Raw genomic sequence first — 27,604 nt, forward strand, 5'->3', positions numbered from 1 at the left:
AAGTTATGGAGAAGAAAGAAAACTGTTACACAGTCTTAGACCTCATACATTTGTTCTAGGTCAAATAACAATGCTACCGCCATTCAGATAACCATTTAACGAGCCGAGCTGGGGTGCTATACTGACAGAATACTAATCTAACAAAAAAGAACAAATAAAAGTGTTTTTGCTGTGGCAGGATGTCACAAAGAGAAACACCTTTCACTATTATGGAGCCATAGCTGTGGTGTTTTTATAGCTAGCTCTCAAAAAGATCTCTCATTATAGATAATATAAAAAATATTATAAAAACATCATAGTGAATTGTGTTTGAATACTAGCCTACTAGCTTACATGCAGGAAGGTAAATAGTAGTATTTTGCAGTCAGCAAAATCACTTCAGAAACAGAAGGCTGTGAAGTACCCCTGGGGTATCCAGGTGCCACCTGCCACAATCATGGGTAATCATGAGTAGTTGGGATCCAGGTCAAAATGGTCCATAAAACACATGCTCTGTGGACTGTCAGGCACCAGAGATACAAATCAACTCCCAAGACCTTATAATAGTAAAATTATACTATAAGGTACTATGCTATTATACTGTAAGGTACTATAGACCTTAGAGTAGTAAAAATCAACAGCCACCACTGTAATGTGCTGCCGGACAAGAGCAGGTCAGGTTGGGAATATCACCATTCTCCACAGTTCTCACAACATCTCCTAGGTGACCTGACCATAAGAAGCAGACAAGAACCCACACTCAAGCAATTCCTAGCCCACCAGTCTGGGGAAAAAAAAAAATAAAATCCAACAAAAAACACCTCCCGCATGATCCTGAATCTGGCAATCTGTTCACAACCAAGTCATGAACAAAATACATCAGCCAGGGATTTTAATGGAGTCTCCCCAGTTTCCTCTAGTGTTAGCTGATCTCCAGTGCATCACGGGGGATGAGGAACAAACAAAACAGAAGCCAAGTAGATAGGCCAAGGGGAGAAAAATTGTTTGTTTTACAGGTTCTCCAGCAATTATATAATCTTAATTTTAAAAAGAAAGGACTATTTTATACCTTTCAAATATATATATGTATTTATATATATATATATTTAAAAAGCACTTTACTTGTGTGGTGCAACCCACTTGTTGAACAGACAAGAGCCATAGCAGGACAGACTGGAGAGCCTTCTACCCCAATACCCTGTCTCCAGTAGTTAATAACAGATGCCTGAAGAAGTATATAACAATAAATCACTCAACAGTAATATTTCTTGGTCTACTTCCCCAGCTTTCAGGTTGTTTCAGGCTGTTGTGGGTGGACTGTCTAAGTCTATGGGGGCTTCTTTGCAGTCAATAGCCCTTGACAGAAGATGGCAGTTCTGCTGCAGCTCTATTTGCACCAGAGGTGATCTTGTTCCCATGCAAATTTTTGGTCATGATCCCATTTACTTTGCAATTGCAGAATTTAGCATGTAAACACTAATGATAAATCTCAAAACAATACATACAAGACAAAACTTTCCTGTTAAACCAAAGATTACTGTAATTTGTCCTGCTAACTTTGAGCAGCTGATATCTATTTGTTTTGCCTCCGCTTTCTCTTCCAAATTGTCACCCAAAGAAAATTCAGCCCTCAAATTGTTGTCTTGTATATTCATAGGATATTCCCTTGCATTATTTGTACATTCATCCACATCTGCACCATGCATACATAAAAAGCACCACAAAAAGCCCCACTTTTTTAAAAATTATTTTTGTCTTTTAATAGAAATAATAATGGTCTTTTTAAGAGCAGTTTTTCACCATTTTCACCACTTCAGCCATTCCTGTTGAATAAGAAGTCCTAGAATTGCTTGGGCTGGGCTAACAATTCCCAATGCTTGCAGCACACCAGGGGAGGGCAGCATTGCTTCACAGAAATGGTTCAAATAGTTCAATAGTTATATAGATTTAAAATAGGCACTGATCTTTTAATAGAAAGTTACTGTCTCAGCAATGCTTCTGATAGTTCACTCTAATTCTAGTTCCAACTGCATTTTACTAATAGTAGCAATTCAGTTAATAATGCCTTAAATTGCACAAACTACACGATTAGATTAAAAAACAACTTGATTTTTAGTGCAACAACTGCTTTCAGAATATACGATCTTGATAGACCATTTAGCTCACAAAATGCCCTTTTCTTAGGATACAAAGTTGCTTTCTGTTGTGTCCACCCGCACTAATCTAAATTTAAATTCATCATCCATAGATTATATCAATGAATAATTGGACTCAGCAAATTCAAAGACAGATTTATCCTCAATCTAAGTGTCTAGTACAATACCATCAAAGGAAACTTGGGAGAAGAGACAAAGAAAACAAAGAAATGAAACATCATTAAACACCTACTGACAACAGTGTTCTTTTTGAGAGAGCTTTTAAAAATAGCCAGATTTTTTTAATAAAAAGTGCAAGACTATGAAAAACATTAATACTAAATTCAACCCAAATAAGATTGATAAGAACATCTCAGCTTATATAATGGATTATTTCTGAAAATAGCAAAAACTTCACAAGCAGAAAATTATTACAGTTAAGAAGGAAAATTTTGAAGTTACACGAGACCACTAACCTTACATAACCACACAGTGAAGCTAGCTAGGCATGAACTAGAGCATTGGTATTCTCACTGTTAACTGTTGGTTTTTTTTCAGTAATATTCTAACGTGTTATTACCATCTCTCTTTGAAGACCATTTTAATACATAAATGGCCATATATCTTGCACGTATTCCAAAGAATTGCTTTTAATGCGTGTTTTTAGCTAGCCCATATAAATGGCAGAACAATTTATCTAAGCAACTGAGACACACCATGGATGTTTCAGATTTATATTCTTAACCAGTTCTTGGTTCATATGCATCGTAACTTTGATGGGTTGCATATTAGAGTGCGTCTGACATTTTCGGTTAGAGCCAGACACTCTTACTGCATATTACTGGAGCTGACAAGCTGAAATAATATTTCAAATTTCTTGATTAGACCTGAAAAGGTCAGAGCAGCTCATGGTCAACAATTCACTCTGTGTATAGTTAAATGATACGGCAAATGGTTTTATTGCGCATGTTTACATACGCAATAAATTGATTTAAAGTTCACACTGGCCAACAGCATCTACCAAATACCTAAGGAGTCAAAAGAACACAGACAGCTAGACAAGTCTTTCATTATTAGCTTGTCTTTTCAGCATGTTAAATACGGAGATAGCTTCGGATGTGTTAAAGCCTGTCTCCTAATATTTTGACTGCCCCTTGCATTATGTTTGCTGTTCAACAGATCAGTACAAACTGGATGACACTGGTGCATCTGCTGGAGCCAAGAGCACCACTTTTCCTGCTGACTTGATAACAAACTTCCCTGCTGGGAATAACTGGGCTATGGCTATATTCAAATGCCATCTCAGTGAGCTTCTAAAGTACAGGACATGGCAAGTACGTGATAGGTATGCTATACTGTAAAACAAAGACCAGCAGCTGAATACCTGGGGAGCGCTCACAGTCATTCATGTGTACAGAAGTACACAACTTGCTTCAGGACTTCAGATGGAGAAAACTCTGCTCAGGAACTGGGAAAGGCCTGTAGCTCATCATGCTAGATAATCTAATCGTGTGTATTGGTAATAGCCAAGTATTTGATTTGAACTTACGAGCAAGTCGGAATATTCTTATTTAGAATTACAGGAACATACCATGATGCTGTCTAAAATGACTCTGTGAAAGGGAGGAAAAAACGCCAAGAAGAAAGAAGAAATAATACATGTGGTAGTTGATGAAGGGGGGGCTGGCTCATCACACTATAAGGGCTTCATCTGCTGGGTCCAGTTCTTCAAGTCAGGTATGGATTTCACTCACTAGTAAATCATAAAGGCAGGCAGTTTTCCCTTGTTTATTGCAGTCTATGATTTTACCTTGGACATCTATTTTGTGATCATTTGGCTGCCACTTGATCAGGTACCTCCATTACCAGACTGCATTAATACGTCAAAGGTACTAATGCATACTTCAGCAGTTGGCAGATACCATAAAAAGGAAATAACTTTGTAGCAAAGTCCAATATTATTGAGCGGGCAAGTTTAAAATTAGATGCTTAATTGCATATTCAAACCCTTAAATAAGTGCCATATTTTTTCTGCAATGCTGAGAACTTCAAAAGTATCAGACTTCTTAGACACTTAAAAAAAAAAGGCTTTGTTGCCTAGTAGATGAGATGGATCTTGTCTCGCTTTGCTGGTGCAAGTGAGCAGGTATGAAAGCAGGTGTTGAGCTTGGATCTGTCTATGCAGTTTTGCTTTCAGAAGTAGCTTGAAAATTGCAGAACTAAAACCATACTTGCAAACTATATTTAAAACGCCTGTGATATATTCCGTGACTCCTCTCCAATGACGTTAACATTACAAAAACTGCAGCATTCATCCTGACTAGTTAACTCAGCAACACAGTTAAAAATGTTTATGCATCCCTTTCAAAGGAAAAAAAGTCTCTTTGTGGCAGAACTGACAGGGAATAAAACCCAAGGCTCATCTAGCTTCATGAAATAAAAACTATTTGGCATGTTTGCTTCAAGCTTTTTCATATTCTTTATCCTAGAGATGCTTCCCAGGACCATTTCAGTTAGCTGTATGCATAAGCATTACAGGATTTATACAGTGTTGCTACTGGCATAGATGGAAATCATGGTAGAAGGAGACTAGAAGAGCTGTGCATTTGCAGAAACAGTTGTCTCCTGTATTCAGGCACCTAAACATGGACAGGCTCCAGCAAGACATCTTGCATCTCCTTCCAAAGGAAGCAGATTTACTACGAGAAGAAAGAGAGACCACTCTAAATTATTGCACATCTTTATTTCACTGCTAAATCACAAGTCAGGAGCTACCTCAGCAGCAGCACAGGCAGCCTGTGAATGTCTCAGCCTCCATCCTTTTCTTCCCTTGGTTGTCCTCTGCCTGCAAAAAATCCCAGGGGGTCTACTGTGGGCTGGGAGAGCACAAAAATTTCACAGACACCAAAATGTAGGCTCTGATACCACGAACCAAAATATCCAGGAAGGGAGATAGGGGGAATAGATACTTAAAAAGTAAAAAGGTGAAAAAATGGCATTCCTTTTCTACTGTTCCTGTAAGACATGACCAGGACAGGCAGTCGTAGTAACAGCAAGATTTATTTGCCCTCCATTTGACAGATACAGAATATTTTTTTTTTCTTCCAGCTAAGACTAAATGGAGTAAATGTTTGCACTGTATTTAAATAATCTCTTTAATTGGAGTTTTTGAGCTCCCATACATGCTATTAGTATACAAAGAGATATCCACCAATTTCATCGTCTGTCACTAGAGGGAGCACAGCCATTGCTTTTTCTGAAAAATATTTTAAAAGCTCTAGCACGATCAGCGAGAGTGGGAGTTTTATTTCCTCGCAAAAGAATCACCTGTCAGGAGAGAAAGGTGGAGGGGGAAGAGAGAGAGCAACCTACTGAAATAACTCCTCAGGCCCCTGTAATATCAGAGGGGCGATTTGCGTGCAATGCTGAAACCCCGTGGATTGAAAGGGTTGCTCAAAATTAGAGATCTGTACCCAAGTATTTGGTCGAGTCATAGATACAGAACATTATGTGAGAGTTATAGTGAATTAGAAAATCTCCACAAAACAACTTCGATAGCTTCACTTCCATACTGAGCATGACGCACACAGCAATGAAGTCAAACACAGACTCATCAACAAACGACTCATAATAAAGACCATTTATTTGTTTTATTAAAGCAAAGCAAACCAAAAAACTCCTATTTAGAAAAGTATATTTTAATGTCCATGTAGGAAAAAAGACTAAGAAAAAATACGGTGAAAACCTACAAGTAATAGAAAAATGAAATATCAGTCCAGACTAAAATACGATCCAACAGTTGTTTTTGGTTAGTGCTGAAAGATCTTGTTTGTGTTGCGGTCAGAAAAAAGGTGATTCGTATTAGATTTGGGAGGATTCAAATTTAAAGTTGGATTTCTATTAATGCTCAGTGAAGATGCAAAGACAATCAATTCAAAAGAGATCTCTCAGCTACATTTTCTAGAAATGCAAGATCCTTCCTGAACCGTCTTTGAAATTTCAAGGGCCGCGTTAATTAACATACTCTGTATTCATCTAAGCAATGGGTTGTCTTAGCCTCCTGTTTCTCTTCCCCAGTTGCAAACACTTTTTGGACATGAAACACTACAACAACTTGACATCACCCAACCACTACCCTCCTTGTTACTGATAATACTATATTGGAAGTATTTATTTTGCTGAGGGCTCCTCAATGAAGGAAAACCTGTGACCCACCCAGGCTGTCTGCTCATGAGGCAGTCCTGCAGGAATGAAATCTGCTTCTACAGGCATGCAAAAACAAATACATAAATAAATAAATCCTTTGAATTCTGTATGGTTTCCCAGGTTGTACACCAACTGAAAAAGGCTGCTGTGTTTCTGCTGAGATTTTTCAGGGCTTTGCACTCCTAACAAAATACAGAAAGCCGCAGTGCTCAAAGAAACGTGCCAGTGGTTGTAATGGACACACCAAGGAAGGAGTTTATGATTTCTACAAGTCTTAGTCTCAAACTAGGTGGTAGCTACAGATCTCATGTCTCTCCTATCTTTGACAACATTTCTATTTGGAATGAAAACGTGCAAAATTCAGCACCTTTTACTTTCATAGAATTTCTGAAAACTGCCTCAACATTTCTAAAACTATTTCAAAGCAGTCTCAGCATTGAATCTGCTCGCAAGTCTGCTAACTTTCTGTCATACTCTTGGCTCCATGGCAGCAAGCACCCCTAATGAAAGGCCAAACATGGGGGCTTGAAATAATGGCAGTGCACAGCATTATTTCAAAGGAGAAATCTCCCACAGAGATGTTTTTTAGAATAGCTTTCATTAGAAAGGAAAGTGCTGGAAGCATCAAGTGTCCAAGCATACTCCAGCAGTATGCCTTCCCTACATATAGAGTGAGTGACCTCTTTTTCTCAGGAGTTTAGTCCAAATCCCACTACAGGCCACACAGAAAAACCTTCTGACCCAGGCTTGAAATTGTTTAACCTCATACCCACTGACAGATTATTTCATTCAAGAGGGAGGAAGCCTATCTTACAGTGAGAACTCAGACCACGTCCTTCAAGAGCTGACAGAGTCCTTCAGTGCCTTTCCCACAGCTCCAAGGAGCAGCGAAGTCCTCCCACAATGACCTCAATTCCCCAGAAAAGAGCCCAAAAGTGCCTTTGTCTACAGTACCAGGCCAGACCTCCCCACACCTGAGTCAGAAGACAAGAGACAGTCCTGATGCTTACTTAGGCTATGATGCTCATTAGCCAGATCAGCCACAGAGGGAGGACCTACTTAACTGGCAGCAGGACGCATAAATAAGGGCATGGGCTTGCCATTGCAAGAGGATTCACGCTGCGAGGAAGAGCCACCAACAAGAGTGCCCAAGAAACTCTAAAGACTCACTGGGAATTGCTGTGAGAGAGAGGCACTTAGCGGCTGGCACACAGAGCACCAAGTTGCAAACTTATTTTTCTGATATGAAAGGGTGTGCAATACTGCAGTGCTGCCTGCGCATAAAATTGTACCTCAGCAAAAGGCAGCAGCACACCCCAATTTTGTGTTGACTTAAGGAGTCTACCGCCAGCTCAGATGAATAAATCACAAAGGCATTCCTCCTCTCGCCTCCACGGCTGATGCCACTGACTCCACCGCAACTCATACGTGAGGAGTCTTCTGAGATCCAGGGCTACGGCTCACTGCAATCAAAAGCTTATAAAAATAACTCAGGGGTGGGAGAGAGTAAAGAAATCATCCTGTCCGTCCCAGCAGCCTATTACAATGTTTAGCCCTTGCTTCACCTGAGAAACATGCATGGAATGTGTGAGACTGGAGCTAACGCCAGTAACAGACCAAAAAGAGAAAGCTTCAATCGAAGCAACCAAAGATGTTTTCTGGAAAACACAGGGTGTCCCATCACCCATCAAAATTGTGAAATCAATACAAAAGAGTTCATTTCTTACACTTTCTAAGAAAATTTTGTACGGAAAAAAATCACTGGAGGCAGGATAGTGAATATTCAGAAGATATACACGACATAAGACTGGATTATAAATTTTTCCATGTGATCAAAAACATCAAGATGGAACATTAGAAACTGTTACAAAAAGAATAAAATAATAAAACTCCACCAAACTGAACACATCCCAGTGCTTTATAAACCAGTGGTGTACCCACACGTTGAATATATTCTGCTCACCCCTCTCTCCCATTTCTAAAACGATTCAGTAGGATTAAGCAAGGTGCAGAGAAAGGCTCTTGCAAGAAAAGAAATCTAAGGCTGAAAAAAGATAACTCCAATTTTCTATTTGAGGCTGAAGGAGGATATGACGGAAGTCTGCAGAATGGTGGGTGGCATAGAAAAGGGAGTAAGGACTGGATTAGGCTTCACAACATGAGAAGCATCCAGGCTGGAAAATTGAAATACAAGCAGAAGTGAGTGGTAATGAAAATAAAATGAATAGAATAAAATAAAATAAAGAAACAAACAATGCATAACCAAATTACAGAATACATTGCTACAGTATGTCAAGGAAACCAGGAATATGAGAGGTTTAGAAAATATCATACCAGGCCCTGGAAGACAGATCAGCCCATGGCTATGACCTATATACATGATAGACAACACGCAGCCTTTAGCTCTAGAAATCCCTAAATGTGCAGCTTGCCAGAAGCCATAAAACTACAGCAAGGATGGATCTTGCTCTGTGTGCCCCGCTTCTTACACTCCTCCCCAGGTTTTCAATATTTGTCACTAACAGAGGCAGAATACTGGACGAAAGAGGCTGCTGACCCAATCCATTACAACCACCACGACTAGCTGATGGCTTTAATCAGCCTCGCCTTCCTGCAGGAGACCCTGGCAACTGAGAACTGGAAGCTGCAAAAGTGTTAATGGGATAGGATGGATCAACTGCACGCCGCATCAATATACCGCTTGTTTCTAAAGTAGAGCTGTGAGGAATAGGCTCACGCCATGGCGAAGAAACAGGCTTGAATGATATCGTTATAAAATCTATCTTCTCAGCAGAACAGTGGTTGATCATTAACAGGTCATGAAAATGTGTACAAAGCATAAAGATTGGTCCGTGTCCCAGGGCACTTTCCACATGAAATGCTTTTAGGTTTTTGTGGGCTGCATTCAGAGCACACATCTGTTTACCGACTGTTTACCGATGCCTGTAAATTCGAGTTTAATGCTTGTGTTTTGCCTGAGGAGCTGCACACACAGAGACATTTATATCGGTAGTTTACTTTGCTGTGCATTACACGTATTAACTTGTAACACCCTTGCTGGCCATCATTTTATCTCCTTAAGCAGAAGACACACCCTAGCCTTTGCCCATAATGTTCTTTTACCTGACAAAAGTACATTTTATGCAGAAGACAGAGCGATGGGTCCTTCCCAGGTCAGTCAGGAGAAAGACCTGGGATCAGCCTCTGTCCGAAAACACACGGAGCTGCCGCGGCTGACTGGGAACACGCTGGTTCCTGCTATCAGCTGCTCCATCAGCGGTGCAATTTAACGTAAAAATAAAGAGGGGTGGTGCAAAACATTGCTGCAGACAGCCTGCACAAAAAAAGCACTTACTTGGTTCTCTAGAAGGGCACTTGGTGAAACAGGGGGAAGGCAATGACCTCCACCACCGCGGTGAACCTCTAAACCTGGCCTCAGCCAAGGAGACCGCCCGGCCTCTTCTCCAACAGTGGTGACAGATGTGAATTAAAGGGAAGCTGCTGCTCCCTCTTCCTGTACGGCAGGGGTTACTCCCACCACCTCGCATTTCCACAAGAAACACCTTGCTATTGTGCAGCAACGCTGCTGATTTAAAATTCACCTTTTACGGCCTCCACAGCTTCCTGACAGTGTTGGGAGAAGTAAGTGGTGCTGCTACGGCCAACACCGTGGGCTGCAGATGACGGTGTTGTGGGTCCAGGCATTGTCCGCTGGAATTCCTGCTGTGCTTTGCTCCTTGGCAGCAGGCACAGAACATGTAAAGTAAGAGTATGTTAGATCCAAACACAAAATGATCTGCTTTTTCAGGTACTCTCTGAGGCAATTTCACCTAGTGCTGTTTCTAAGGATGAACTTCAAAATTACAAAGCAAAATAGTCACACACAAACACACGCTAGATGGGACAGATATTTCTCTGTGTTTCCTAACAGTTGCTTTCGTGCAGCCTCTAGACGTGCTTTTTAGGAAAAAATACACTTGAAGATCCAATACAACCACCTTCAGTTTTAAAACTAGCAAAGAAATTCCATATTTTGTTCATTTTTTTTCTTTTAAATCCTTGTTATAAATCATCAAAATAGGCAAAACAAGGTTAAATGTTCTTGTATTTGACATGCAAATATTAACGTGTTTTGGAGTGGTGGGTAAAAGTTGTAGCTGATTTCTCTGAGAAGTAACATTCACAAATAGGTCATTTAAATAGTCCTGGCCCCATACAGGCAGCACAGTAGCAAAAATACAGCCCATATGGCTCATGAGTGAGACACATGAGTAATTCATTGAGTTGGATTCTTCATGAGTGCTATCACTGAAACCATATGATGCCTGATTTCAATTTTAAAATATCCCCATACAAAATTATGTGCAGATTTGAGAGCTGATATTAGTAGGTATTATTAGTAGGAATTACAAGCACTTGGTGGAAGGACTTAAAACAGGCTCGCGCTCCTTCTTTGCTGCAACTTAAAACAAACAAACAGGGAAATTGGCAGAATACTGGCAGTTTTTTGGTTTGTTTGTTTTTAATTCTTATTTTGAGATTTGAAGTTGAGATTTGGACAAGGGAAGCAATTTCTATGGATGCCAAATTTCCTATCTCTACTTGAGACAGAAAAGGTTTCGGAAGCACAGCTGCAGTTTTAACTGTGGAATAGGGTTTGTGTAGTTTTTGGATTAGGGTTTTTTGGAGAACAAACTCAGCATACCACCTTTCTTTTGTGCAAAATTAGTGCTTTTCAACACCGATTCACAAAGATATGGGAGTTTTTCTGAGGAGGGCTGCAAACTTTCACATCAAGTATAGGATGTATTTCTGGAGGTAAAGACCATGGTGCAATCCTAGTGCTCTGGATATAATTTCTCCTTGATGATGCACACATACAAACTGTGAGCATGTAGGTTTAACCTACTGCATACACTGAATACATGCTTCTCTCTGATTACTATTGGGAAGTGACACCTCTTCCACAGAAAAATGAGAAACAAAGACTATTAGCTTCAGTAATCTCTAGCTGCCAGAAATCTCCTTTTTTTTTTATTATGATTTAAACAGGAAAAGCTCAAAAGTGAAGTCTGAGCTTTAAAGATATACGGTCCTATGTGTCTGGCTGAATGTGTTTTCCCCAGCATGGCTATTAATATCTGTTATTATTATTACTACAACTACCATTGTTTCTTAATGAACTTAATGGTAGGAGGGTTTGCTATTTTGTTTTAATACATTCATATAAATGAAAAGACGTTTGAATTACCATTAGGTTCTACATTGATCTCATATCTTCTATCTACATACAGAATTCTCCTTTGGAAGGAGTTTTATAGTACTCTATCTTCCTTTCTCCCTTCTTCCCCCCAAAGATTTCAGGTTCCTGGGGGCAGAATAATACTGGCTTCTCAATAAACTGCAATGATTTGTGTGTTATTTTTAAGAATTGGAGCATGTGTACATGTCGAACACACCCATCCACAAAGAAAGTCATTCTGCCATCATTTGTACATTAATAAGGTGAACTATTTTTAAAAGAGAATTCCTAACCATGGTTACTCATGAATTATGACTGATTATTTATGTACTGAACTTTGTTTAAATGGTGTCTAAGTGCTTCAAGAGAACAATGCTGTATACAGCTGCTTTTTTAATAATGTCACCATCTCTTTGTTGCTATTTTTACATTTCCATCTTCCTGTTAGGCCATGTAAATAGGGATGCCTATAATTAGCGGACGCACTGTATTGTTTCACAAAATCTCTGCTGCTACATTACAATAGAAAACTCATTACTTCTTTGGGAATAACTTTTATTTTGCTCTACAGTTACAATACACAGTCATCAAGCTAGACATGGCAGAACGGGAAAAACAAAGAGAATATCTAATAGGAAAGCCTATTGCTGCATTCTACTTCGATTTAAAGATGAGTAAAACATTAAATGCTCATTCTATTATTTTTTTTTTTTAGCCTGAAAATATCTTTTCATTTCCAGCTGAACACACAGAAATTGGTTTTGTACAATACAAAATTTTTGCTCCCTGTGAGAGGAAGTCTTCCAATCATCAAAAGTTGAAGCAGTTCTCCTTGCCTGACAAGCGGAAGACATATGAAAATGAGACTGCATCCAGATCTGTTGTTGTCTGCCTATTTAGAAGCTTATTGTACCTCTTGACTACTTCAATAGCTAGTCCCATATATAAAAGTTCAACCCCAGGAACCATTACGCACGTTTTGGGTGGAGATTAAGGATTTTACAAAGAACAATTCTCATCTTGTAGAAGTACATCATTCATTAGAAAATCTTTTTTCTTTTCTGGCAAGATTGTTTTCCTTCTTGAATACATTTTGCAGTTAATGTAACAACAACAAAGAACAGCATGCCTGTAAATGTCTTACATTTGTATATACTTTTCTGGAGGCATTTGTGTACACAGACTTCACAGTCAGAAAGGGCCCTTTTGGCCACATGGGCAATCGTGCAAAGACTTCAACCTACAGCGTGCTTTTTGGAAAGAGATGACATCTTGATGTAGATGTTGAACGTGATGAGATTCACCTTGTCTCTGCATAAGCTGCCATAATGCCAATTGCTCTCGTTGCTGAAAACCTCAGCTTCACTTCTAATCTGAATTCATCTGAAGTCAGCTTTCAGACGTCCTTTTCTCAAACCTCCGTTTGTCACCACTATATTAAAGATTGTACTAAAAGCTGTGTTTAAAGTTGTTGACAAGACACAACTGATGAAGAGAGAAACCTAAATATTTGTGTGTGTGTTTTCTTTATCATAGTAGCAGTATAAGGGATTTACTTTGAAGGAAGCAGCAACAGCACTAATAGAGAATTTTCAATAGAGACTCATTTAAGAGCTGTTACCACTGTTCCACAATTAATATTTGCAGAGTAGTTTTGGGTGAAAAAGCAATTTTAAGATGAAGGATTTTACACAAGTGAAAATATTAATGCCAAGAGAAGAAAACTAGCTGGACAAACAAATAACAGACGTGGATGAGACATACTTTTAGAGCACCACTTGTCATCATGCTCCATAACTTTATTTTTAAGGTTCTGGAGAAAAAAGCCCACAAGCTTGAAGGACTTGCCACAACCAGCCTGCTTTTTGTGATAAATACTCGAGTGGTGCATGCAGCGTAAGAGAACAAAGTAAAAAGCTCCATGGGATACCTGACACTTGAAATTCAAACTACCGAAGTCATAAATTAAGTATATATGCCTGTGTGGGAGCCAGGGTATAATGTTCCCCAACTGCTTCAATGGGCCTTGTGTAAACAAAGAACAAAACAACTGGCTACAAATGTCAGCTTTCTAATTCAAGTAAAACAAGCTTCCAATCAAGAAAAAAAAATCAAGGCCTGAAGACACTGGCTTATTCAGGTTTAAATAAGTGAGCAGAAATGATTTAATGCCCCTCAGATGTCTGCTTTGCTCTTCTGTCAGAGGTTGCTGCCCTGCAAGAGCAGCTCACAAAGCTGCTCCTGAACTACTGCACTCCGCTGCCCAGCACAGCCAAGGTAAACAAATCTCTGGTTTGGGTTATCACGATACACTGAACTGTGCACTGCAGTGAACAGCAAGGCACGGAGACCTTTTCATCTGTCTGCATTGCAGAGCTACCGGTCTGGAGTCAGAGCTTCTGAATTTGCCTCCTGGAGTATATGAAAAAAGAAGTCAGGAAACAATCAAGAGGACAAGCCCTTCTCGGCTGCTGCTTTCACTGCAGGCATTTGTGCTTCTCTGTCCTCACAAGATAGCTAACAGCTTTTGGGTTTTCATGCATATTCAACTCCATTTTTGCCTCTAAATCTTATTTTCCAATACAGTTCACAGACTTCAGAACTGCTGCAAACTACAGGGGCTAGTACGGATTAGTGGGCCTCACGTGCCTGGAAGAGAAGCATTTAGAGCAATTCCAAGTCACAGTGGAAAGATACTCCCCACACATTCTCCTTCTAACTCCTTTACAGGCATGGCACTTTCTCCTGGGAGACAAGCAGGTCGTTAGCCTGAAGAGCAGCACAACTCTCAAATATATCTAGCAAAGGGTGCCCACCTCCCTAGCGCAGACTGGAATTTTGTCCTAAAGACGACAGGCAGATCTCCTCAGCCTGAGCTCAGAACGTCAACCTAAAATACAAGCACTGCTTGCTCTTCATCTCATCCTACTGGCTTGGTCCTCACCCCTTACAGAAGCTGAGTCAGAAGGTCCAGCCACCTGGCTGTGTCTCAGGGCACGGTTTCATGTATAGGCACAGACTGAACTGTGGGAAGAGGACAAGGTTATCGACCTTCACACTACCGACCTTCAGCAGGGGAGTGTAGCAGACAGACAGCTAGAGGGCAGTCACCTTGTCAGCCTGCAGCACCCAATTTCCAATCGCTTACCATCAACCGCCTCTGCTGTGCTCAGGTCACAGCTCGTCACGGGTTAAGGCAGCAGGACCTGTGACCGGGTCAGGCACTGGTTCAGTGGAGGTGGTCATGACATGACAGGCAGCTGGCGGTACCAATACTCAAAAATGCAGCAACTGACTTTGAGAGCTGTCTGCATTTGACCTGCAATTCAGTAACAGCAAGTGATGCAGCCTGCATGCCAAGCATAAGGGAGAGAGCTGTACGTAGTGCAACAAAAGCCAGGGAGCTGAGGGGGTTACAGGGCTTGCTCTGGTCCAGGAGCAGGCTCCGTTCCCACCCAAACAGCTCTTCTGAAAAATCTAAGCCTTTTCCTGTAGTTTTGTTTATAACATCCCCAATATATACAACCACCTAAATGATATTTACTTAGCTAACTTCCACACCTTTCCCCTTTCCCTTGCCCCAGATTGTGATCACAGCTTTCTAGCCAGGATTTTCATCCCTAGAATTCCAAGAGAGCGGACAGAATAAAGAGGTGTTACCAGTCTTTGTTCAAATACTCTTTGCTGAGTATTTCAGCTATTTACCTCCCGCTCTGAAGTTCCTGTTTTCCCACTGAGGGGGAAGGGAAGGCCTGGAGCCCATAGAGAGACACAGAAGCATTTGGTTTAGAAAGTCTGCCTGCAGTCAGAGATATTTAGTACATTTTCCCCCAAAAGCATCATACTCGTTTCAAATCGAAGAAGGAAAATTCAAATCAAAGAGTGAAAATTCTTTAGAATACTGAAAAAAAAAAGACTACAAAAATAGTGTTTTACAGGTATCCCTTTCTTCAATCTACCAACTATTCCTACATCAAAATGCACAAATCCTCACACTGAAAACTCAGTCTACTATGATGATCTGTGCACAGACACATAATATAACTTCCTAGGCCACATGATATTACCCGTCTTAGCAAATAAAACCAAGAGAGCAGAAAGTAATTAGGCCACTTAAAACCATCACTAGCTGGGAGTTTTGCGAGTTCACGCAAAAGGAAAAGGAAGAACACAGCGCGCACAGCGATTTGCCTTTGATACGGGAGAAGGCATGTGTTGCTTGATAATCCAGTGATGAGGCAGGAAAGCCATAGGACACATTCATTTGTTGGACTGGGACACGTTCGGATTGCCTTTTGTGATGCTGAGCTGCTTTGATGCCTAGGATCTAATAGTATCATGAAGTTACAGCGATGGATGTAACAAAATAACTAATGCTTCATCACAGAGTAAAATGCTCACTTGTATTGTGGGGTACACGACGATAGGGAGCTTTAAAGCACCATGTAAATTATACATTTGGGATATAAAAGGGAACATCTGAGGAATGATCGGCACAGCTTTCCTTTTTATCATCAACCAGATCAAGCCAAAGAAACTGCAGGTATGGAAGGGGTAAACAAAGTGGCAGCAAGACAGTGCTTTGCAGCAATTTTACTGTGCCTTTAATTTTTCACAAGTCAGTTCTATCACAATAGGTCAAAAAGAAAAAAGGGTAAAGAGTTGGGCTCCTCCTAATCTCAGTCTAGCTTGACAGTAAGTACTCCACACAGAGGTACTGGAGAGGAAAGTCTTAAGGGAGGGGATTTCTTTCACTAGACTAATCCACGGTGCTGGCAAAAGCAACAAACTCTCCAGGAAAGCTTCTGGGTACATGCTTTTCTTCAGCACCGAGCGGAAGGAACAAAAGAGCTGATCCTTCATCAAATGCTAACAAGTGGGTAGGAAATGAGTATCGGAAAGGAGTTGCTGTTTCTTAAGAGCCCAACAATTCGAGTGCCGATTAGCGCGTACAACCTTCTCGGTAGCTTGGCTTTCATGTTGTTTTTATATCACACTCAGATACGTCGGTATGCCTGAAGTCAGCGGGAAATCTACGGCAGGTTTTAACGGTAACAAGAGCTGACTCACTATAACCTTCTCTTCATAACAATACCCTTTGTGTGCATTACATCTTAGTTTGATTTCATTCCCATCAACTCCTCTGGACTCCATGTGCACCTCTTCTCAGGCTCATCTTCTTGTTTATGCACATTGCCTGTGTAACTGTTAGGGAAACAACAGCCACCACAAGTCAGAGTTATGTCTTCTTCCAAAACGCAGTTCTCTATAATATTCTGTTTTAAATGAGACCCAAACTGAAGAGAGACTCTAGGAAAAAAAAAAAAAAAAGTTCAGTAGAAAACACTCAGTTTTGAAGCAAAAATTACTTTGGGCATAGTTCTGGGGCTTCTGGGGGCTTGCATTCCACTGTTCAGTTTAGGAAGAAAGTGAAAATTGAATGTAACCTAGCTTGGAGAATTCCATCTCATTTATTGCTGTGTACTCTTTTTAATTTTAACTTGACCTGGTAAAACGCTCGCCATCTCATCTTTAACACATTGTCTTGACTTGCTTACTTCAGGCAAACATTTGCTAGATGGTTCTCTCTTACTGCACAAAGAGAATGTCAAGTTCTTTGTACAAGTGTCTGGTCATGTTTCACGATGGCCAAAGTCTAGAAGAAAATCCCAAATGTGAACAAAATGCTTGGAAACCTTATTCTACATTCCTAACCTTACTTTTGCTGAGAAGAGAAACAGGGAAAGTTCTTCAAATATACTGAATGGAATGAAGAAGATGTGATTAGTAACATGAAAAGTTGTTTATCATTATTCCACTCATTTTAAGTCTCATCATTCAACTATAGTTGTGTAGGTCTGTGTCATACATTTAAAAATAGTTTTATGCATCTTTGCATGGAGGTCATAACTCAAACAGAAGTCACACCACAAGAGATCCCATCTCTTCAAGTGGCTCATTATTTTCCTCTTGCACACTGTCTTTTAAAGTGAAGTGAATGCAAGAAGTTACTCAAAAGAGTAAGAACTGTGGTTTTCCAAAACTAAATATAGTGTTTCTCAGTGACAATTATCTTTTGGTCCGGTAGGAATTTTATTTGGTATCCAGACTCTGACATTAGCCAAATTTCTATGCATTTGGAGAAAATAATAATAATAAAAAAAGAACACTAATAATGTACTGATTTGTACTGTGCTACATCTTGGTGATGCCATAGGGAAGAAGAAATATTTTTATCTTGGAGGTCAATTAGCAATCTACAACAGTACATAGCTGTTGTGACTGTAATGAACATTGCTTAGGCATGCAGCGAGGCTTCAAAACAGAAATTCTAACAGAGATCCTGCTTTTCTATGTATCCTGATTTCTTGTATTGAAGAACTTGTTAGCCCTTGTCCAAAATCTTTCCACAAGATAGTAGTAGGTCTGATGAAAACCAAGTCTGTCCAATCTGCCCTGTGTCTTCAGCATTTACGGTTAACTCAGCCAAAAGCATTCGTTTACTTAACAGAAAGCACCTTCAGCAATGCAAGAACCAAACACGCCACAATAATTCACCAATAACCTCCTAAATCACTGTATCGCTGTATTTGCAATACTGTTTTCAAATACCACATTTTTATCATAGCTTTGTCCACCTACAATTGTACAAAGCCATTAAAGATGAATGTCTTACAGTGAGCAGAGCCTGTTCCTTCAGCTGCCTCACACCCCCTGTCATAAGACCCCATTTTGCCAAATTCTTCTGGTAGGAGCTGTGCCTTTTATGTTATCTGTGCCAAGTCTGGGGAGGGGCTGTCCTGATGAAGACCTTGGGAAGCAAACCTTCAGCAAGTTGCCCAAAGCTGCTCGGCAAGAAGGCTTAAGGAATAAAGGAAGAAAGAAAAACTAAAAGAGCTTAACAGAGTTACAAAATTAGGACAGGGACAAAGAGGCAGAGTGAGCGAGCAAGAGACAGGCACAAACATATGTTAAAATACCTTTCGGTTAAGTGTGCAACACTGCAAGAAATAAAGTTCTTCATCCATCTTCATTCTATCCCTAGTAAATACACATCACGGCACAGTCTGTAATGACACGGCCACATACTTTCCCCTTCTCCATACCACCACCTGCATGCAGCAACAGAACGGGTAGCAGCCTTCAAATTCTAAAGAGAGTAAAAAAGGTCAAAAGTATCCATTTCTTGCCAAATTTTGCTGGAAAAATGCTTTTTTTACCCACAGTGCTTAACATGGCACTACATTTTGCCTCTTCAGAACGTAGCTCTTCCTGGCCTGGCTACAACTGCAAATAATCATTTCTTTTGCCCCTCAGACCCAATGTCAGGGGCCCAGAAAACAAGGAGAAAAGTGAGCACGCTGAAAGGCCAGGCTTACTTGCCTTATTTAGCATCACACAGGAACACGGTGGAGATAAAAGTCCGATTTTCCAAGGAAGCTATTAGCCAGGAGAGCATCTTTTCTCTTTGAATATAGAACTAATACCAAATCAATGCAGATGCTTCATTTTGGGGTGTTTTTCCCCGCTGAGGATGAAGTAAAAGCGCCACCCTCCCCAGCACACATCATGGCTGTGCCCTGAGCCTACGGAAGACAATTGTGCATTTGTTTATGCCTTCCAAGCTACACCAGTAGAAACAGGCACCCAACCACAGAGTCACCCTCCCCTCACCTGATCCTTGTCAGGCTCTGCCCTGCGGATGGAGACAGCCAAGGCTGATTTTATCAGCTGAAGTGCCATTTTAAAGACACATTGCAGAGGTTTGCCTTTTGTTGGAGGCTTTTTTTGTTTGCTCCCCTGCCCCCCAGTGTTTAATTCCTGCCTGCAGCACCCTCCGTGTCTCCATTTTTAAGTTTCTCCCATAGTTCCTCATACTTCTCTCAGAACTGTTCAGCCTTGTTCGGCTATTATTTGCTGCAGGAGCTGCAGCCTTGGTAAGAGCACTATTGTTGAAGAAAAGAGACGATGCTGCTAAAATACATGTTAAAGAAACTCTTTAATGTAATTGCTACACATACATATAAAGGCAAAAAAAAAAAAAAGACCCCGTTAGTGGCTGTCTCATTTCAAGGCTGAATAAACGGAGCCTGTGCAGAATCACCTTGAATCTATTTAAACACAGGCCTGGGCAAAACAGTCCCATTTGAAGCTGATGATACAAAGCAGTCTTGTTTTCAGGTACGGAGCAGAGGTTCTTGACAGGATTCCTTTCAAGTTGTGCACATCAGGCCATCAGCTAAACACAACCAGCAATTACCAGAGATGACGATCAGAGACTGCTTTCCCCAAAAGGCCTCCCTCCAGCCCCAGGTAGGATATTTAACAGATTTATTCTTTATAACCAGATTATGATATATCCAAAGACCGTGACAACAAATTGCTGCTTATCACCACGCTTACTTAGACCACTTCAGTTCTACAAATTCTGATTTTAGTTCATCTCAGATTGGATCAAAAAAATCATGGCTGCCCAGAACAAACTGCAGGTACAACCTCCCTCTAATGACGACAATTTGATGAAACTGTTTTTGTTTTGCCTTGGAGGTTTTTATCCCGGCAAACCTGTGGTTGCACCAGCACCATCTGCACACACATACCTTGGAAAAATGAAGAACATAAATGCTCATTCTTGTGCTCAGAAAAAAAAAAAAAAAAAGTGCAGTCGTGCCCAGGACAGATCCAAGCCTGTGTAGTGAAGCGATCTGGTGAAGCCTGGATCCAGTATTAGTGCACGAGGAACCGAGCCCCCAGCTCTTTCATTTCACCAGTGTAAGGCTAGCACCGAACCCTCCTTTGACCAGACCCAGCTCCCATTTGGTTCTTCCATTACTCGGGCCCTCCTTCTCTGCAGTTTTACCAGTCCTACACCCTGTCCACTCCTTCCAGAAGCAGGTGAATCAGTGTAGCCCCTTCCAGAGGAATTGGCTCTGACCACTGTTCAACAAAACCACCTTGCCAAAGCTCTGACAGATGCTAAAATTTATTTGCAATTCAGCCCTACAAAAGAGGGCTTGGTGCTCTTTCTGCAGGCACTCTTTCTACTGCTTTTCCGGAATAGAAATGGGAACGAGTGCAGAAATATGTCTCTGTTACTATATGTACTTTACCCAAAAGAAAAAAATGAAACTAAAGAAAGACCATCATACATATATATGCAGGGCCATTAGAAACTGAATTTATGGCACCGTTATTCCCAGAAGAGAAGAAGCTGAATGAGAAGGCACTCACCAAGCAAGGGGAGCGCATCATAATTCCTGCTATGTTTTTCCACTTGCAAGGGCTCAGAGTCCCTGTGAGAATTTCTCTTTGGTTTTGAGAACTGAATATTTAAGAAGAATCCTTGTGCCACCAGTGCTTTAACCCTGCCTGTTGCTGCGCGGTCAGTGTGGGATGCAGGACAGAGCAGCCTCGGCAGGCAGGCAGGAGTGCTTCCCCCATCCTAGGGCAAGGAGTGAAAAGCATCTGCTGCTGCTGTGGAAGAAGCACTTTGTTAATGGCTAAGACCAGGAGTTAGAAACCTGGGGGCCATTTATGGTTTTGCAAGAGCCCTGTGTGACTCACAGCCCATTAACCTTTTTGTCTTCCTTCCTCTGCTTGCATGTGTATTACACTGCCAGCAAATGCACCTCTTCATCATGCACGGCAGGGAAAACAGTTTTTTTGATAGGCATACACTTCTTTAGGATCCTCTCACTTGAGGTCTTACCAGCATGAAATAAATCATTCTGAGGAGAAGGCAGGAGTCCCAGTGCAGAACAGGGAAAACAGAATGTGACACGAAGGGGAAAACAACCCACATACAGAGAAAAGAGAGACACAGACAAGTACAGTTTTTGTATTCATTTCAGGAAAAAAAGCAGCACCAGGAATCTCCATCATTTGCTGCGTCTGACAATACCACTGCCCACTGTCTTCACTCACCCCTCAACTGATGCACCCAGCCACAACATCATGCTAAAGCTAAGCAACCAGGAAGCCGTACCTATTCCATCAGAAATGGTGGGAAGACTGCACATTTCTCTTCACCAACACAGACAGAGGCTACTGAAGGCCAAAAATTATTCAAAACTAGCTTTGGGTTACATAAGAATTTTTGCAGAGAAAGATTCTCTTCTAGAGTTTAGCAGGGGTGAGGGAGAAAGAGCTGATTTGTAATTACTATCTACCCTAGAATAACATCGATGCTTAAGTACGTCTTAGAGTGTTCTTCTCATGAAGAGATAATGACATTTCATACATAGTTCACCTTAACCTTGAGGTATTGAGAATAGTTTGCATTTTTGACCTTTTGTCAAATATCAGCAAATTTCAGAGGCATTTTCACCCTCGTACCACGTTAGTCCCAATACTGCTTCTGTCTGCGCTTGGAGTACATCCCACACCATTTCCAAAGCTTCTGTGTTCTTGTGCGTCACCCAAGCACTTCTCTCCTCCCAAGGAAACACCCTGACCTCATCCAGGAAACAAAAGAGCTTTAGGAAACAGAATTTGAAAGAATGATACGATCCTTGAGAAAGCTGGAAATCACACAGATGTGTGTATCCACTACACCAAGGACGGCACGGGTTAGCGGTGGAATGACGGCACCCAAAAAAAGGGAGAACTGACATCAGTGAGAGTTGGATCTGATCAAGAGCGAAGGAGAGAGCCTGGGCTTTATACTGTGTGTTTTCTTCTTCATGTGCAGAAAGATGAAGCTAGTGGATGAAGTGATAGATGACTAGAAGTAGCTTTAACACTCTGTAATTCAAAGTGAATCATTTTCAGACCACGCTTATGTGTGACTCTTCTAAGCAAAGCACTTGTTCGACACATCAGAAGGTGCCTCAGTGTTGTTACCTTCCTGCAAGCAGACATGCTTTGATTGCAGTATCAATTGCATTACAAAAAGGAAAATAAATAAATAAATCTCTACTGTTCCAGACAGAGGACAAAGTCTTGCTGCTACTCGGCTGAGGAAAGGGGCTTTATGACACTCCCTCTGTGTTTCCGCGGGCTGTCCTAGAACTGGAGGTGCAAGAGCTCGGTGTCCAAACAGAGAACTGAACTGCAGTCAGAGAAAAAGCTACAGGCAAGGAGAGCTTTAAAAAATAAGCACAATTTTTGTCTTTTAGGCTTTTCCCAGTACGTGCTCCCCCTGTATTGTTTTTCCTAACATTTATATAATTTTATTGCTAACAGTTCAAAACCTGAAAATCTTACAAAGGTTTCAATGCATCTCTTAGGCTTTTACTGAGGGAGAAAAACAATGTTTTGAACAAACATTTGGAAATTACCAGTTGTTCTGTTTTTGGTAACCTCAGTATTTTAAGTCTAACTTGACTTTCAATGTCTATTTAATACTCTGAGGCTCACCGCTCTGCTGGAATAATTAAGTTAAACACGATTTCTTTCCTGAATTAAACCTTCAAGGGTTCATTTGAAGAATGAAGAAACAGTAATCAAAATTATTTTTATTGTCCAGAAGTGTAAGTTTGAACCACCATTTTAGGTGGTGCCAATAATGTAAATAACCTCCTATCAGGCTTCTGTTTCAAGCACATATTTTTTTTCTGGGCATTTCACTCAAATAATATTGTATGGAATAGGATAAAGAATCGCGACTGCAATTACAATTTACTCAAAATTACACCACCACAAGCTTTCACTTGCAGCTGTGGCATAACAACCTTCCAAACCATTTCCAGCTCTGTAATATTTGTTTTCGCCGTGGACAAATAGCCATCACAAGCCTTAAAATTACCAGGGCAAGCTTAAGAGAGACACCGTATCTAGCAACACACTGGCGTGAAGCAAGAGTCTGAAGGAATCAATGTCACTGTACTAGAAAGTAAATATTTTTATAACTACATCCATAGCAACCACAAAACTCTCCACTTCTGCAAAGTGATCCATAATGCTTGACTTGAGAAGCTGATTTAAAGCGCTGAGGAGGTATCGCTAGCCACCATTTATCTTAGCCATAAAATTCCCAGGAAGACAAATATATGGTCTTTCTGGGCCATCATTGTACAGAAAGAAATGCTCAAAAGACATCTCTGGAAATTGCTGTATTTGCTTCCTTTGAAAATATAAATCCCCCTTTTGGGGGGGTTACACTAGGGGAATAAGCATCCATTACCTTCTACAGGATGTATTTTTACTGCAGTGCTAACTCAGGCGATCGACATCTGAATTAGAGACTTTATGTACCATTCCTTACGTCTCACATTCTGCCTTTCACCAAGAGATCTCAGTGTGCCTTACAAGGATTTGTATCCATATTCCACAAACAGGAAAGTCATTCAGAGAAATTACAGCGATACAGAGAGATTCATTCACCTGTCAGGAGTCACCTGGCCAATTGAGGCCAGTGAATCCAAGTTTCCTCAGTCAGAGGCCATTGCCCTGTCCAACAAGCATCATAGTTTCTGCGCAAAACTAATGTGGATAAGCTTCCACACACCAAAGCTGTGCTTTATGCCTGTTCCCAAAGGCCTTTCTTAGAAACCCTGTGGCATTTTCTATTGCTCTTTGCAGTGAAATAAGCTGACCCCAGCTCTTTCCCTAGTGGAGAGGAAAGCCTTGCGTGCCCTCTGGTTGCGGAGGCAGATGTAAATGGCAAAGGCAATCTGTCATCACCAGGTGATTTACAGCGCACACTTTAAGCTGCAGTTCTGTGTTCACCCAAGCTGGATGTGTGCAGGGCCAGACCAAACGGTGTTACAATGTTCAGCTGAACCAGGCTTGGGTACACAACTCTGTTACTGCTCTGTTTCCACGGTCAGCTTCACCCCAGATTTATGCTGGCTTTAAAGCGGCTACATAAAGACAGATAATACCTCATCCATCGTAAAGCCTGTCTTCATAAAGCTAACTCATTTTGAACAAATTGGGACCAGCAGATTGGATCAATGGCAGATCAGCGTTTTGCAGCACAGCGAAGAACCTCTTTGTAGGAGAGGGTAAATCTGAATTTACTGTGTCTGGTTACCAGCCCGTCTGGAAACGCACACAGCAGCCGATTCATCTTCACAGCACCCAAATCGGGGAAGAAGGGGCAAAACCTGATCAAGATCCTCCATTTAACGGACTGGAAGATTTGATTGTGGTAACTTCATGCTTTTCCATTCTCTTTGGCTGAAGAATAGCAGAGATTTGCCCTTTGCCTACACAAAGAAGAGCGCTGCAGTTCAGAGCCAGGAGCCGCAAGCCGCACTCCCCTCGCAGCACGCACGCCGCTGGCTGACAGCAGCAGCAATCAAACACGCAGCCCCACAGCGTTAACTCCTCGAACATTTAGCACTGGTGCTCCAAGCCCCTGGCTTAGCTTTAACATAGCATCCTAACGAAAGTCTGGTCTGGCTGATGAGTAGCTGCAGGGATAAAATATATTGCTAAAAGCAGTCCTCTTCCCTGTGCATCTAGCAGGTGTCTCCAGAGCAGCGAAGAGGAAGCACAGGTTGCATTTACCACAGCTGATGCAGCTCAGAGCTTGGTGCACAGACTGAAAACGCTGTATCAGGCTGTCAGCTCCTGAGACTGAAACACAGACATGAATACAAGTCCGTCCCATTTACAGGTTTGCAACTTCTTAGCAGAAGGACCGTGCTGACCGCTGAGGGGGATCAGTACTGAGGGTCAGAAATACCCTGCACAGCCAATCTGTGCAGGCAAACCATAACTTTTGGATGAATAGGATGATCATAACAGGCAGGAACTGGCTGATTCAGTGCCAGTTTTGAAATCCAGATCTTGTGGAAAGCTAGTCATGCTCTGCTAAAGCACAGTTTCTCTCATAAAAGAGAAAACATGCAGAACTAGTGGAAAAGGTTTGACCAAAATCTACTGCCCAATATATACATACATAAAGTCATTTATTTGATTTAATAACTGGTTTTATTTCATCCGAAGTTAATTCCATCTAAAAGTACTCATTAATTTTTTTTTATTTTCCTTTAATTTCACAAAACATCTACTCCACCTGCTTTAAATTAAGCTGGGTTAAGTCAAGTGGTTAAAATAAGAACCAACAGTATTTCCTCAAAGATGATACCTAGCAATACTCTACTTCCATAGGGCCTGCCTTATTGCTTTTAACTTTACATTAAAATTGCCTTCCATTCTCTCGAATACTTCTTTAGAAACCAGGATAAGTTCAGCTACTTTAGAGACTTCTCTTGGCTCTGTTGGCCAGGGACGGCATGTCTTCACGCTGTTGGTTAATACAAGTACGTAAGAGGAAGTTGGCAGTGGAGACACAACTCTGCACTAGCCTAAGTAGTCAGGTAGCTTTGTGGTTCTTCCTGAAGCTGGTAAAAATGTTTTCCCTGAGGTACTTTTGAAATTTAGACCAAAATCGGCCCTAAGAGTCAATATTTGAGGGACTCAAGCACTCAAAATGGTGGCTGAAGAATCATCTTACAATTGTTCTGCAAGTCAGGAATGGCTGATAGGAAACAAAACCCTTTAGAAACCAGCATCGCTCTGTTTGGAAAGGAAAGCTACACAAATATCCTCGCTTGTCAACCCAGACTGGAAAGCACTCTTCCAAGGAATAGTCAACAAGAGCCTGTCTATGACTCATGGCCATGTAGCTCAACGTAAGCGCAGCTGACATAGTGTTTGTAGACAGATCGAACGCATGGTATTCCAACAGGGGCTGGGAAAAGCCTTGGGCACCTCTCCCGTAATTTACAGTCTGGATCACTCTTCAGATAAAACATGAGACAGGTTCAGAATTTTGTTGTAATTAGTAACTGGAAAAGAATTGAAAAGAAAGTAGCTTTTCTTTTGAAAATTAATACTTCTTTATTCACAGACCCACCACAACCTTGACAGCAAAGCATCCCCTCTATTTAACAGCTGAAACCTACCTACAATGAACTACGTATTAATGACTGCCAGCATTCCCAGCGATGCCGTCAGACGAGTTTCCAGCTGGCTGCAGACGCTGCCTTCACGCGCTCACCACTACTTGTCCGCACAGCAGCGGGCACCTTGTCACACACATCCTCTCTCCAAGGGCACTGCTCCAGCCGGAGGCTCTGGATCGCACGTAAGCCCGAAGCTTTGCTTGTTTATTTTACTTCAAAGCCAGCAAATAGAAGTCATGCCACCGCTGTAGCGAAGCTCGATATTTTCAAGCCTTGAAAATGAATCTGGTCTATTAAGTAATATTTCCATCATCATCAAAGCAACATCATCACACAGGAAACTCAAAAAAACTGGCTGGGGCAGCAGACTCTTTGAGATCCTTAATTATTAATAGCGTAGATGAGCTGACTTAAAACAGATGTGCTATTTTTAAGAGGAGATGCTGCGTATCTGTTGCTTAACACACTGATCTGAGGGGTAGGCATCCCCACAGAGCAGCCCCAGTGCTGTGTTTTTTGCTACCTACCACGAAGACAAGTGACTAAACCCCAGAATGTGCCCATGTGTCTACTCATTCACACCTAATAAAGTACCTGCAAAAAATAAAACTATTGACAAATCCAAAAGGCTCATATCCCACTTGGCATATGTATATCTATCTAATCACCAGGAGCATAAGGAAATGGTTTTTATTGACCTACAAAGCGAAGATAAGTTGCTTAATTAACTCTCGTGTCATGGCTATCAGTGCACCGTAAACTATAAAGCGTGTACAATCAATGTCATTAAGAAAAGCCTCCAAAAATCAGTTATCAGCCCAAACTTCGCCTGCTACAGGGGCTGATGATACCGCAAGGGCTGCAGGAGACCACAGGCTGCTCGCCCCGTGTTAGGTGTACATAGGCCGGTAATTTGGAGGTGTTTTCACTGATAATTTGGAAGTGTTATCACCGATAATTTGGAGGTGTTTTCAGCAGGCAGGAGCGCTGTCTCCCTCGAAGGGCTGCCCTGTGAGGGAGCAGCCCCGCAGACACCTCACCTGCGGGCACCCACCGCTTCTGATGCCTCACCCACACCGCTGAAACGCTTGTTTACTTATTCATATATGTATTTTTTTTTTCTTTCAGGCGGCGAACTGTGTGAAAACAAAACACGGCAGGAACATTTTACAGCGATGACCCGA

The 27,604-nt window shown here is 41.3% G+C and overlaps 1 protein-coding gene and 1 long non-coding RNA gene across 2 annotated transcripts in view; both read right to left on the minus strand.

Annotated features, from left to right (window-relative positions):
• Positions 1 to 27,604, minus strand: part of CMTM8 (CKLF like MARVEL transmembrane domain containing 8) — a 35,910-nt gene that overhangs the window by 8,062 nt on the left and 244 nt on the right. The gene's annotated exons all lie outside the window — the stretch shown is intronic.
• LOC310893780 lies at positions 3 to 26,397 on the minus strand. Its single transcript, XR_014579281.1, has 3 exons — positions 20,794 to 26,397; positions 18,543 to 19,801; positions 3 to 16,872 (listed from the first exon to the last, which is right to left on the minus strand). It is a non-coding gene; the product is annotated as an uncharacterized lncRNA (long non-coding RNA).

This window comes from Anser anser (assembly GCF_964211835.1).
Source record: "Anser anser genome assembly, chromosome: 2".
NCBI classification, from domain to species: Eukaryota; Metazoa; Chordata; class Aves; order Anseriformes; family Anatidae; genus Anser; species Anser anser.